Genomic DNA, 13,760 nt, shown 5'->3' on the forward strand with positions numbered 1-13,760 from the left:
TTGCAAGACAGGCACGCAGCCTGAGAAAACAAAATAAGATACAAGCGACATGGACGAGGAACTGCAAAGTAATGATAAGACTAAATGGCAATCCCGAAGAAGCGAAAGTTGTGATGATAAGAGAACTCAAAGACTTAGAGCAATATAAATAATCAGGAATCTGCTCTGGAATCTATTGGAAAAGTGACGATTGGATAATGAACAATGGGTATGGAAAGTGTTTCTGGCCTTACGGCTCAAAAAACAACAACAAAAACAAAAACACATAAATGACAAGTTTGGACACAGATTATTGGTTTCCATTCAGAGATATTGAAGAGGAAGAATTTGATTATGAAAAGGACTGTCAAGGTGGTTATTTTGCCACACACGCTGAGAAAACGAACTTCAAAACGTTTAACTATGCAGAGCACAACATGCATGACCCTGAAAGTAACATTGACCCAGATACCCACTTCTACAATAACACCAATAATACTTGTGAGTACTATACGGATGACCAATTCAATATGAATATTAAAATGGCAAATGCATTGTCGGTCATACATTTCAATAGTAGAAGCCTGTATAAAAATGTTTCTAAAATTACAGAATGTTTAAGTAAGTTAAAAAAGTTTAATATAATTGCAATATCAGAAACATGGCTCGATAATGAGAAAATTAGTGAAATGGGACTGGAAGGATACGAATTATTTACAATGAACAGGGTGAATAAAAAAGGAGGCGGTGTTGCCTTATATGTAGATAAAGTTTTGAAATGTAGTCTGATTGAATGTATGTTAAGCACCATAGATAACGTATTGGAATGTGTCACTATTGAAATCCATGTTGAAAAAGCTAACAATATAATTATAAGTTGCATCTATAGGACACCAGGTTCATGCCTTGAGACATTCAATGAAAAACTTGCTGCTATGTTTAGCAACCTAAATGATAAAAAAGTGCAAATAATTTGTGGTGATTTTAATATAGATTTGCTAAACCCAAATGGACATCAGAAAACAACAGATTTCATAAATACAATGTATAGTAACTCCCTTTTCCCTGTAATTATAAAACCAAGTAGAATAACAATTGATACAGCTACATTGATAGATAATATATTCACAAATAAAATTGACCATGAAATAGTAGGTGGACTTCTTATAACTGATATAAGCGATCATCTTCCTGTTTTTGCAATTTTTCAAAATTATTTTGGGATTAAAACTAAACAAAAGAATCAAATATTTGATATGATACGACTTAGAACAACAAGAGCCATTGCTGCCCTCCAGGTGGACTTAAAGGAACACAATTGGAATGAGGTTTTTGCAAATGAAGATTCAAATAGTGCATATGATGCATTCTTATCAACTGTAATTTCACTATATGAAAAACATTGTCCTTTAATGAAAATCACTAGAAAGCATCACAGATCAAATAAGCCATGGATGACAAAGGGGATAGAAGATGCATGTAAAAAGAAAAATAATCTATATAAGAGATTCATAAAACAGAGGACAAAAGATGCTGAAATAAAGTACAAGTTATATAAAAATAGATTAGTAAATATTATAAGAACAAGTAAGAAAGAATATTACCACAAATTATTGGAGCAAAGTAGAAGTAACACACAAGAAACATGGAGGATATTAAATAGTATAATCAAAAAGGGCTCAAAAAATAAGAATTATCCAGATTATTTTAAAAAAGATAAAGATATTGTGCTTGATAAAACTAAAGACATTGCAAATGAATTTAATGATTTCTTTGTAAATGTTGGCTTTAATTTAGCAAAAGAAATTCCAGAGTCAAGAAATAATAACGACCTAAATAAACATATTACTCAGAATGTGTCCTCCATGTTTATTGGTGCTGTAACTCATAGAGAAATAATTAACATTGTGAAGACATTTAAAAATAAAAAGTCCACTGACTGTTTTGGTATTGACATGATATTAGTTAAAAGTATTATAGAATATATAGTGCAACCTTTCGCATACATTTGTAATCTGTCCTTTCAAACTGGTGTATTTCCCTCACAAATGAAAATAGCAAAAGTTATTCCAATCCATAAAAACGGAGAGAGAAGTCAGTTTACCAATTATAGGCCAATATCACTGCTCCCACAGTTCTCAAAAATTTTAGAAAAGTTATTTGTTAATAGACTTGATAAATATATTGAGAAGCATAATCTCCTAAGTGATAACCAATATGGCTTTAGAGTGAAAAGGTCCACTTCGATGGCAGTGATGGAACTTGTAGAAGGGATATCTAATGCTATAGATAATAAGGAATATACTGTTGGTGTTTTTATAGACTTAAAAAAGGCGTTTGATACGATTGATCATTCTATATTAATGAATAAACTAGAGAGATATGGCATAAGAGGGTTAGCATACAAGTGGATGAAAAGTTACCTGGATGACAGATATCAATATGTCGAATTCAATAATGTAAAATCTAAGCAGTTGAAGGTAACTTGTGGTGTTCCTCAGGGCTCTGTGCTGGGCCCTAAATTATTTATATTATACATAAATGACATATGTAGCATTTCCAAACTGTTAAAATGTGTATTGTTTGCTGATGATACCACTCTGTATTGCTCAGGTAAAAACCTAGAACAGCTTCTGACTACAGCGGAAAAGGAGTTAAATATATTAAAAAACTGGTTTGATGTAAATAAGTTATCATTAAATATAAAGAAAACAAAATTGATTATTTTTGGCACTAGACAAATGAAAAATGTATCTAAAATCAGGGTTAATGGAATTGAAATTGAAAGAGTGTACGAAAATAAATTTCTTGGAGTGATAATTGATGATAAGCTGAGTTGGAAGTCTCATATAAACCATGTGAAAACAAAAATGTCAAAAACCATTGCTATTCTCTATCAAACAAAGCATGTCCTGAACAAAAAATCATTATACACACTCTATTGTACTCTGTTGCTTCCATATATGACTTACTGTCTGGAGATATGGGGTAATGCATATAAAACAAACACTCTTCCTATTTTCAAGTTGCAAAAAAGAGCTATAAGAATTATAAACCAATCAAACTATATAGAACCAACTAACATTTTATTTATTAATCTGAATACCCTGAAATTTTATGATTTAGTTGAATATAAAATGGCACAGATAATGTATAAAGCACAAAATAACTTGCTTTGCCCCAGTACTCAGAAGCTGTTCAAAGTCAGAGAGAGTCAATATGACTTAAGGGGAACAGATTTCTTTAAAAAAAACAAGATAAGGACAAATATAAAGCAGAGATGTGTTTCTGTTAGAGGAGTTAACCTGTGGAATAGTTATGACAGTGATTTAAAAAGGTGTAGTTCATTTTCCTTGTTTAAAAATATGTTTAAAAATAGAGTATTAGAAAAATATATATATCAAGAATGAAAAGAGCAAAAAAAAACAAAAACAAAAAAACCTCTTGATTCTTTTGCTTTGATGTAGTTACTTACTAAGGTGGAAAGTTTTTTGTTTTTTTGTTTTTTTCTTGTTTGTTTGTTTGTTTGTTTTGTTTTTGCTTTGTTTGCCTTCTCTCACCCCAACCGGTCGCAGCAGATGGCCGCCCCTCCCTGAGCCTGGTTCTGCCGGAGGTTTCTTCCTGTTAAAAGGGAGTTTTTCCTTCCCACTGTCGCCAAAGTGCTTGCTCATAGGGGGTCATATGATTGTTGGGCTTTTCTCTGTATCTATGAAGCGCCTTGAGGCGACATTTGTTGTGATTTGGCGCTATATAAATGAAATTGAATTGAATTGAATTTTATTATTTGCTTCGAGCCCTGTGTACAGGAGCTGCATGCTAAAAGATCTTTTGTTAAAAGGGTTGGCGTAATAAGCAAATGCTTCAGCCAATACCTTTTGATTAGCCTTGTCTCATGCTTTCTTGCTTTGTGGTAAATCTTTGTTCTGTCTTCACTGAGATATTTGAATGCTAATCAATAAAAACATAAAAACAAAAAAAAAGAAGTCCCTAAGAGTCATATCATAAAACATACTGTATGCCGTTAAGCCTGGTCCTGCCCAGTTTTTCTATCTCACATCTAACTTATTGGGTAAAAAAATCAAGATCATAAGCGCACCATCTTAAGATCCTGGCCTCTTCGTTCCAATCATTCTTGTTAAGAAACTGTAACCAGAGTTTTAAAGCCAGGTTAATCCATTGGTTTCCTTGATTAATTTGTTTTTTAATAAGTGTCACGTCCCCTAAGCTTGCCTGAATTGGAAAATCTCTTGAGGCATCTCTTTTTATTTCTATCCATCTTGCTTGGTAATCTACATTACACCAGCACACTAGGGTCCTCGGTTGAGCTGAAACATAATAATCTTTCATACATGGTCTAACAGCAGTCTGGCGAGGAAGGAGCGGCTAGCAGGTCCAGCGCGCGTGTGGTGTGGGGGTTAGCCGAATAACCCGAAGCCAGTCGGTTAAATCCAATAACAGACCTTTACTCGCTGTCAGCAACATTACACCTTATGAGCCAGGTCTCCACGACTGTACTCGTCCGTGCATACATGCGCTAAGATCGTTACAACAGTACGGTTTTCTTTGAGCATGGAATGGCTGCCGCTAACAACACACACCCACTAGGAGACTCCCACAGCTATTACAATCCGGTCGTTAAGTGATGACGTGACGAATCCTACTTCCGGGCCTAAAGTAGTCTGCGTTTAATATGGCTTTTGTGTTGTTAACATGTTTAATGTTTTGTATTTTCTTCTATTTAATCTCAAAAAGCTCCTAAAACAGTCAGTGATCACTGTTGACCTCCCTCGGCTTTTATTACCGCTAATCATTTATTTAAGCTCAGTTTTTAAAACCTTAGGATGTAACTACAGCCCAGCCCATGCAGCAGTATATGAATGACTAAGCTCGTATTGTGGATGGATTATCTCAGTTGTTCTCCTGGCTGAAGTTTGGTCCTTTTACAGCATCCTGCCATGCAATTACATTTGTTCCTGACCACCGAGAGCACTCACGGTAACTTTTATCAAGTGGAAAAAAAGTTAGCTTGTTTATATTATGCTAACATAGCTGTGTAGCTAGCAATCACGTAGCACATCATTATATACCAGCTAGCCAAACTTCAGTAACCCTACAAACGTCACTGCTGTTTAGTTTTCTGTCTTCATTTATGTTGGAAGTGATAGCAGAGCTGTACGTTTTAATTTGTTTCCAAAACCCCGCAGTCAGGACATGCTATATTGTATTTAGATAGAAGCTAGCGAGCTAACTTCCTGCTAACTTCTAACTCCGTTAAATGTCATAAATTCCGTTTTCATGGATGCCTGAATGTTAAACTCAATTGTTACACCTGGTAGAGCAGAACGCTGATCATTTTATTAAAGATGAAAGACTTTAGACAGTTTTTCAACTCTCAGTAATGCCATAGTGATCGTTTGATATATGGACCTGCAGCGGAGTTCAGGCCCAGACACGGCTAGTGACGGCAACCCCCCCTAGTGTTGCTATAACCCAAAAGGGTTGTTACAATGGCAACGCCAACCCACCTTTATCCATAGCCAGCTGCATAGTTTGGTATTTAATTCGTGGTCTTTTCCCTGCCATATGAACATGGAAATTAATTTGTCCCACTCCTGAAATTGTTTTATTGTTATTTCAACTGGCAGTGTTTGGAACAAATAAAGCATCCTAGGCAAAACCTTCATTTTGACTGTATCAATACGTGACTCGAAATTTAGGATCGGTATTAAGTTCCATCTTTTAATATATTAATGGCTATGCCATATGTTAAAACAAGATCTAGAGTGTGATTCAAGTGGTGGGTTGGTTCTTTTACATTTTGAGAGGAGCCAGTTGAGTCTAATAACAGATTGTTGGGTTTATCTAGGCACAAACCCCGCTGGAACACGAGACACTCAATAACTGCACGACAAAACAAGACAAGGCAGAGCTCTTTGTCTTTGTGGCTCGCGAGGGAAGTCAGCCCAGTCCTTCACCCGTCCTTAGCCAACTTCAACTGATTCCTTCGCTACAACCCTTTTTACTGTCAGCAAGCAATCATTCATGAATATGCAATTACAAATACACGTGACATTCTTAAACAGGCATCAGTGTCTGTGTGTGTGTGTGTGTGTGTGCTTCCAGCCATACTTTACATAGAGGTATGACCTTTCAATGAGCTTAAACTGTATGCAGAAAAGCAGAAGTAAGCGTCTTGCTAAACTATAAAAACAGGTTCTTGCAAAAGGTCATATCTCAAATGCACATTTAAAGGTGAAAACAGAACAGGACAGTCTGGTTTCTAAAGCTATAATGGAAATTATAACGTCGAGTTTACTTCTTCTCATCTCATGGTACACAAGTGCAAACAGACTTTTATCAGACCTAATAAGGATAAGATACTTCATCAGCATACAAATGATTATGTATTTCTAAGGAAAAATGACAATATAAAAAATATCAGTTCCAACAGTGTTGAGGCTGCCATTTTTAGCATCTACATGGATGTTAAAATCACCCACAATAATTATTTTATTCATGAGTCCAGCTACCCAATTTTGCTGTGCGAGAAACTGCACAATGACAATAAAAGCTCTAAAGTGTACGTAAGGAACAAGTCAACAAAGATGCCAATTTGATGTGATGTGCAAAAATATGATCACAAGTGCTTTACAGTTAATGGCACAAAGTGTGTTTGAATATGACAAACTGATGTGTGTATTAAACACATTCGATATTAAACTGTAAATCTGTCCTCAGCAGTTTTCTTCTGTCACTGATGCACAAACTTGTCAGCAGGTGGAATACTGAACCTGTTTGGAGGCGGAGCAGGGCCTTTATATGGACGTTTCTCTACACAACAAAACATACAAATACAAACATCCATCCATTTTCTTCCATTTATCCGGGGCAGGGTCATGGGGGCAGCAGCTCAAGCAGAGAAGCCCAGACCTCCCCAGCCACCTCCTCCAGCTTATCCGGGGGAACACCAAGGCATTCCCGGCTCTCGGCTGGCCTGGGGCCTCCTCCCGGTGGGACATGCCCGGAACACCTCACCCAGGAGGCATCTTTGTCAGATGCCCGAACCACCTCAGCTGGCTCCTTTCGATGTTGAGGAGCAGCAGCTCTACTCTGAGCCCCTCCCGAATGGCCGAACTTCTCGCCCTGTCTCTAAGGGAGAGGCCAGCCACCCTTCAGAGCAAGCCGAGGCTGGGCTCTGTGCTGTCGCATGTCAACAAACACCAAGCAATATTTTTACCTTCACACAGTATTTTTTCTCATTTGCATTTAGTGTGACTTGATAATTAATTAAATGCCCATTCATTTAATTCGAAACATTTAATAAATTATTCATTTATTTAATTAATTTTGTCACTCCTGGCCCTCTGCAGGCCTGCACCATTAATGCACTGACAATGGCTCATCATTTATTTACCTTCTACATCCTCTGCAAAGGATTACGTTATTTGCTGCTAAGAGACCGTAAAACCTTTTCTTGAGTGAGAGATTAACAGTTAAACGGTTCAGCTTCAACATTTCCTTGAGGTTGATGTTTCTTTTCTTTAAATCACATTAAGCCAAATTCTTTAGGATTAAAATAAATTAGAGCAACATTCCCCTTCTCCTGAGGACAAAGCCTCCATGCAGCGGTGCAGCCTACTGTACTGGAAACACCAGGACATGTCTGGCAGTCAGCTTGATCATGATAAGTACTTATTATCAAACCCAGCAATACACGAATGCTCCAGATCTGGTCCAAGGGGAACCAATAAAGCTCACTTCACACTAAACCGACTTCTGCCAGTTAAGGCAGTTTTTGAAGGTAAGACCATTTAAATCAATATAATTTAAACAGTGATTGTTAGAACAACAGGAGTGTTGTTGGGCTAGCTTAAAGTTAGTGCGCAAAGGTTAGCTTACACTGTATGAAGTGATTACGAGCAGAGATGGCGGTAACGCGTTACTTGTAATGCGTTACTATAATCCGATTACTTTTTTCAAGTAAAGTAAGGGATTACTATGGCAAAAACGGTAATTAGATTACCGTTACTTTCCCGTAGGAACGCTGCGTTACTGCGTTACTAAAACCGTGATTTCTTTGCGAGAATGTCTCATGACAGTGACGTAAGCGAGTGCGACGTTCGTGACAACAGCTGTGTGCAGATCAACAATGGATCATATATCGAGTGCAGAGAGAGTATGAGCGTGCAGCGTTTAAAGCGTGGAAGTACTGACCTTACTTTGAGTTTGATTCCATAAAAAGTGACAAAAACATTAGTGTCCGTTGTGCGTGGGAAGAAAACTTCTTTTTACAGCGAAAAAACCCTAAACTTCCGAGCAAGCACCGAGTAGCTACGACGTAATGGGAAACTCACAGAGAAACTCGCGGATTCTTCCACTGACCGCTGCATAGTGATGTGACGTTCTGTATCGAGGCTTCGAAGCGTGTGTCGAGTAATTGAGGGGACGTTTCCGCGAAGCGCGTATCGAGGCTTGCTTCATTTATGGGAGGAGCTGAAAATGATGACGTCCGAAGCCTCGCTGCCCGGCTGTACCACGTGACTGGTTCATGAAGCGGTTCAAACTTTGCCGCGAGATATGACAGCGATATGAACCCCTCAGACTTCATTCAGAAATGTAGGTGTTTGATGGAGAGTTGCGGTTAGTGAGAGTTAGAGACAGTTTGGAGAGAGTTAGGAGGTTTATGAGAGTGAGGAGAGAAAGTCAGGAGAGAATGGAGCCAGCTAAGAAGAGGAGGATGTCCTCCCCTGTGTGGGAACATTTTGATTTTATTCCTCCCAACAAGTTATGTAAATTTCTACAGAAGATGTATTTTCATAATACTGATGGTGCAATAAAACATATGTTAAGCTGTCTTTACTTTTGTACAAGTTGAAGTGTTTGCTATGTGCCAGGGAGCTGGGATATAACAACAACACCTCATCCATGCTTAGGCACTACAGAGCTTTGCATGAGATTAGGGGGAACACCGATTGTGGAGCAAGACCAGGTGAACCATCAAATGCCATGATAATATAGCATGCAGTAATGTTACTAAATGATATAACAATATTATACAATGCAATAAGTGACGTGTGTGATATTTATATTTGTGCTTTGTTTTTGTTGTCTTTCCTCAGGAGAACAATCTCAAATAGATGAAGACCTGGTTAGCATGGTGATTGAGGACTCCCAGCCATTTAGCATTGTGGAGGACAAAGGATTTAAAAGATTTGTTAAATCATTAAATCCTAGCTATGTTCTCCCCACTAAAAAGGTCATAAAAGCAGTGAAAATTTAGTTTTTACAGAATAAAATGTGGGCAGGACTGAGGCTCAAAGCCTCAGTGTGTAGCTGTCCATACCTGAACGTTACAAAAGCACAACCACTGTCCACACCCCAACCACACCTCACCTCACAGTAAATGATCATTTCCATTTTAAGCATTTCCAAATGATCATTTTCCATACTGCCAGTATAAATATACACAGTATACTGCCATCACTACAATATACATGTTTTACACACTCCTTTTGTTGTTGACATTTACAGGCTGTGTGCAAAAGGCCACACTCTTCAAATTCATGCCAACTAATATTTTTACGTCCAGTAGGTGTCCTACTAGAGCAAATGAAGCTTCAAGAAGCTTTGTGCTGGGGTGAACCAATTGGATGAAAAGCTTCAGTGCTTCATGAAGCTTCATCTGCCCATCACTACCGCTGCACACTTGCACCAGGGTAACCCTCCGCCTACCCCACTCCTGCTTTACAGGTGAAAATAGAGCAACAGGACCGCTAGTCTTTGACTTTATTTATTTTCTGCTGTGTTTTACTTGCATCTATTTGAAAGACTGAGTGTAAACACACAAAATTATTTTATTTTATGTGCTGGAATGTGCAGAAAATAGGTTTAAATATTAAACTAATTTCTTCCAGTCAGAGAATGTTGCAGATAATTAAATTTTTGCTTGATGCATAAAGTTAAACGATTAAAACTGATAAAACAAGTTTTAAAAAGAGACTTTTCCATTTGATTACATTTTGTATGATGATTATGCAGAAAAAGTAGAATTGGGCTGAAAGATCTATCACTTTATCACCTATTCAGGTTGTAAATTGTGTTTTTAAAAAGTAACTAAGTAACTAAGTAATTAATTACTTTTGAAAATAAGTAATCAGTAAAGTGACGGGATTACTTTTTTGGGGAAGTAATCAGTAATTAGTAACTGATTACTTTTTTCAAGTAACTTGACCAACTGATTACGAGTTACCATATCATGACAAAGATATTAGCTAATTGGTTAATAAAGGTGCTTATTGAGAATATTTGTGTTTTTAGTTTCGGGAGAGTTGAGGAGACAAATGGTAAATGGTAAATGGACTGGTTCTTATATAGCGCTTTTCTACTCATCTGAGCACTCAAAGCGCTTTACACAACTACAAGGAGCCAGAGCATTTTCTGTTGTGACTGAATGATGGTTAAAAGCAGTTCCACTTGGTAAAACCATATCGAACTGTAAAAATAGACCTGTTGTGTCAAGCTGTTGTGAGTCGATTTTCTTTTCCGTACAAGTACACAAAAAGTGAACGAGCGTCTCTCTGAGGAGGGGACCTAAGGAGACATCTTTCATCATCTTGCAATGCTGTGATTGCAGCCGTTGATCAATTGTCATAACAATTTACATGAATTTACATCTTGTCATGATTGAGTAAAAGGATGTTACAGTCCCTGATAATGCATTACTTTAAATGGAGGGAATCCTGAGGGATGGCTGTTATGAGGAAAGCCCAGACGCTTTTATCAGCAGCACACATCGTTGTGTGCCTCAACTTTCGGTCTTTTACCCAGGCTAATCTGCCATTTTCCTCCTTAGTTAGGTTTAGGGATTAGAGATCTGATCTAAATTATTGTAACATGGTAGACTAATGTTCCTGTGTTAATTCAGCTCCATATTATTGTGTGAAGTTGCACTGGGTTGGGAGTGGTTTTGTGTGTGTGTCACATCTTTGGTGAGCCAATGGCTGGAATGGGGTTGGACTAATTAGAGGCAGGTGTACTTGATTGCACTGATACACTGGTCTACTTATAGCCCACACTACAAACACTGCTGTGTCGTTTTGTCTCTCTGTGCAGGCCATGGCCTGTTATATGCCACAGCCTAAAGGCAGCAGAGTTGCAGAGGCTGGAGTGACCACTGGCTATATGCTTGCAGGGTGGTGGGTCTCCAAGGACAACTTCTACCCCTGTTGAAGGCAACACGTGGAGTGCAACTGGCCGTGTGGCATAGCTGGCTCTGGCCTTGGGACTGTGTGTTTTTATTTGATTGATAAATGGGACACTGGACTGTTTTATCTTTTATCTCTTGATTTTTTTGTCAATAAATTATCTTTTAGAATTTTATTGACTGTCATCTTTTTGCCCACGACTGAGACGGTTGGTCAGACCTAGAATCTTTCTTTGGGTGTGTTACATTATCATTTTAAATTTGGGACACATCGTCAGTAGTGGACCTTGGATTCGTCGGGTGTTTCGGCCATTATCACTAGACACCCTCATCCAAGCAGGCCCTGCCTGATCAGGCCCCGGAGTGTGTCACTGGTTTATGTTAAATTGTTATTTCTCTTCTTTCTTCTCAGTTTTCTACAGCTTGTTTTCTTCTATCTATTCACTGCAACTGAGAAATAACACTTACCTCTTTAGCATTTATGGAGTGTCACATCTTCAAAGGGATAAAAAAGGTGATAGAGAGAAGTAAGACAACACCTACACGAAAAGTGAGCGAGCGTCTCTGAACCGAGGAGGGGACCTAAGGAGACATCTTTCATCATCATGCTGTGATTGCAGCCATTGATCAATTGTCATGACAATTTTCATCAATTTACATGAATTTACATCTTGTCATGAAACTGGCCTCGAGGCCCATTGTTAGTCAGTGGTGTTAGTTTCAATCATTAGGCAAATGTACTGTTTTTAACACTGGAGAGGCTGAAGGAGTCACTTAGATCAGTGATGAAGCATTTCTCCTGCTGAATATACAACAGAATCAACTTCCTGGGAACAACCGGTGAAATCCATGTTACTCATACGAGTTACAGAACTAAACTATGTTGAGTTTAAATGTGCTTGAGAGCCACCGGAACCAAATTCCTTGTATGTGTCAGCACATATACTCACGATTCTGATTTTGAAATGTTCTTTTTAAAATAAATACTCAGTCTTATGTTCAGAGTTAGTCAGGTTAGTTTTAGCTTTTCTGACTCTTGATTTACAGACTAACTCACTGTTATTTAGAAACTGAGAGTCAGTGGAATATGAATGTTTTGTCAGTAGTTAGTAGATTAATCAAGCACTCACTCATGTTACACACTTTCCAGCCTCTCAGTCTAAGGCTACGTTCACTCTGCAGGTCTTGATGCTCAATTCCGATTTTTTGATCAAATCCGATTTTTTTGTCTGCTCGTTCACACTACAAATAAAATGCGACAGCAAACACGCTCTAGTGTGAACGCTCAAAGCGGCCGCATGCGCAAAAGAAGACGTCACACACAACGCGCTCTGTTTAGACCCAGAGCAACAGTATTGTTTGACTGATGGACCTTAATATAAAGACTTCAGACTTCACGTTTCCCAATTGTTGCTTTAAGTTATTTTCTTATTTACATAATAATGTAAATAACCTAATAATGATCCTTATTGCTGTTTTAGAGGAGCGCTGCTTCAAAGGATAGTTGCAGATTTCTGTCAGAATCTGCAGATTATACAGTACAAATAAAATGTTCACGTTTCTCCAACGTTGTCTTAACAACAGTTTCACTGACATCTACGCTGGATGGCCAGGAAGCGTTCGCGATGTCTTCTCCGGCGCTGATAGTTGGCGTCTGTCTTGTGTCAGTGACGTAAAAGACGGATTTAATGCGACATGAACATTCAAACAGCAGCTTTCTGAAACATCGGATATGTATCGGATTCAGGACCACATACGAAAGTGACCCAGATCGGATTTGAAAATATCGGATTTGTGCCGTTCACACTGTCACACCATGATCGGATATGAGTCGCATAGGGTCAAAAAAATCGGATTTGATGCGCTTTCGCCTGCAGTGTGAACGTAGCCTAAGAAACAATCTGAGGAGAGGCAGCCGCCTGGGACTGAAGGAGTGTAGAGACCACAAACAGGACAAAACACAAACTACAGGAGACAAAGGCTAATGACATGCAGAGTGGCTTATGAAACCAGCCCTGACTACAAGCTTTATCAAAAGCTAAAAGCTTAATCTTAAAAGAGCACGTCTGTCAGCAGACTCTCCTTCCATTCTACTTTTCTGAATTTCTAAAAAAGGCCTTCACACTGGTGGCTGTGTGTCGGGAGGTGGAGCAGTCCAATTGGAAAGTTGGTGGTTTGATCCCTGGCTCTTCCAGTCTGCACGTCGAAGTATCCTCGGGCAAGATACTGAACCGTGAATTGGCCCCGATTCCACTCGCACTCAAGCAGTAGCGGTTTTAGATACGGGCGACACGGGCGGTTGCCCGGGGCGGCATCATGGTGGGGGCGGCATCACGGCTCGTTCTCATGCTGCCCCGACATCATGCCAGCGCATATTGGGAATGGCATTGGTTTTCTATCGCCCATTTGCTGGGAGTAAGGGCGCCCTCCGTTTGTGAGGTGCGCCTGCTGCTTGCGGCACAGGGAGGAGAGGGCGGGGCGGCGGGGGATGCTCTGGCTGGCTGGAGCAGCAAAAATGACCAACTCGCAAAATAAAACAAATTACAAACAAACCAACAAACACGAAAACACCAGACAT

Source organism: Neolamprologus multifasciatus, chromosome 10, assembly GCF_963576455.1.
Source record: "Neolamprologus multifasciatus chromosome 10, fNeoMul1.2, whole genome shotgun sequence".
Classification (NCBI taxonomy): Eukaryota; Metazoa; Chordata; class Actinopteri; order Cichliformes; family Cichlidae; genus Neolamprologus; species Neolamprologus multifasciatus.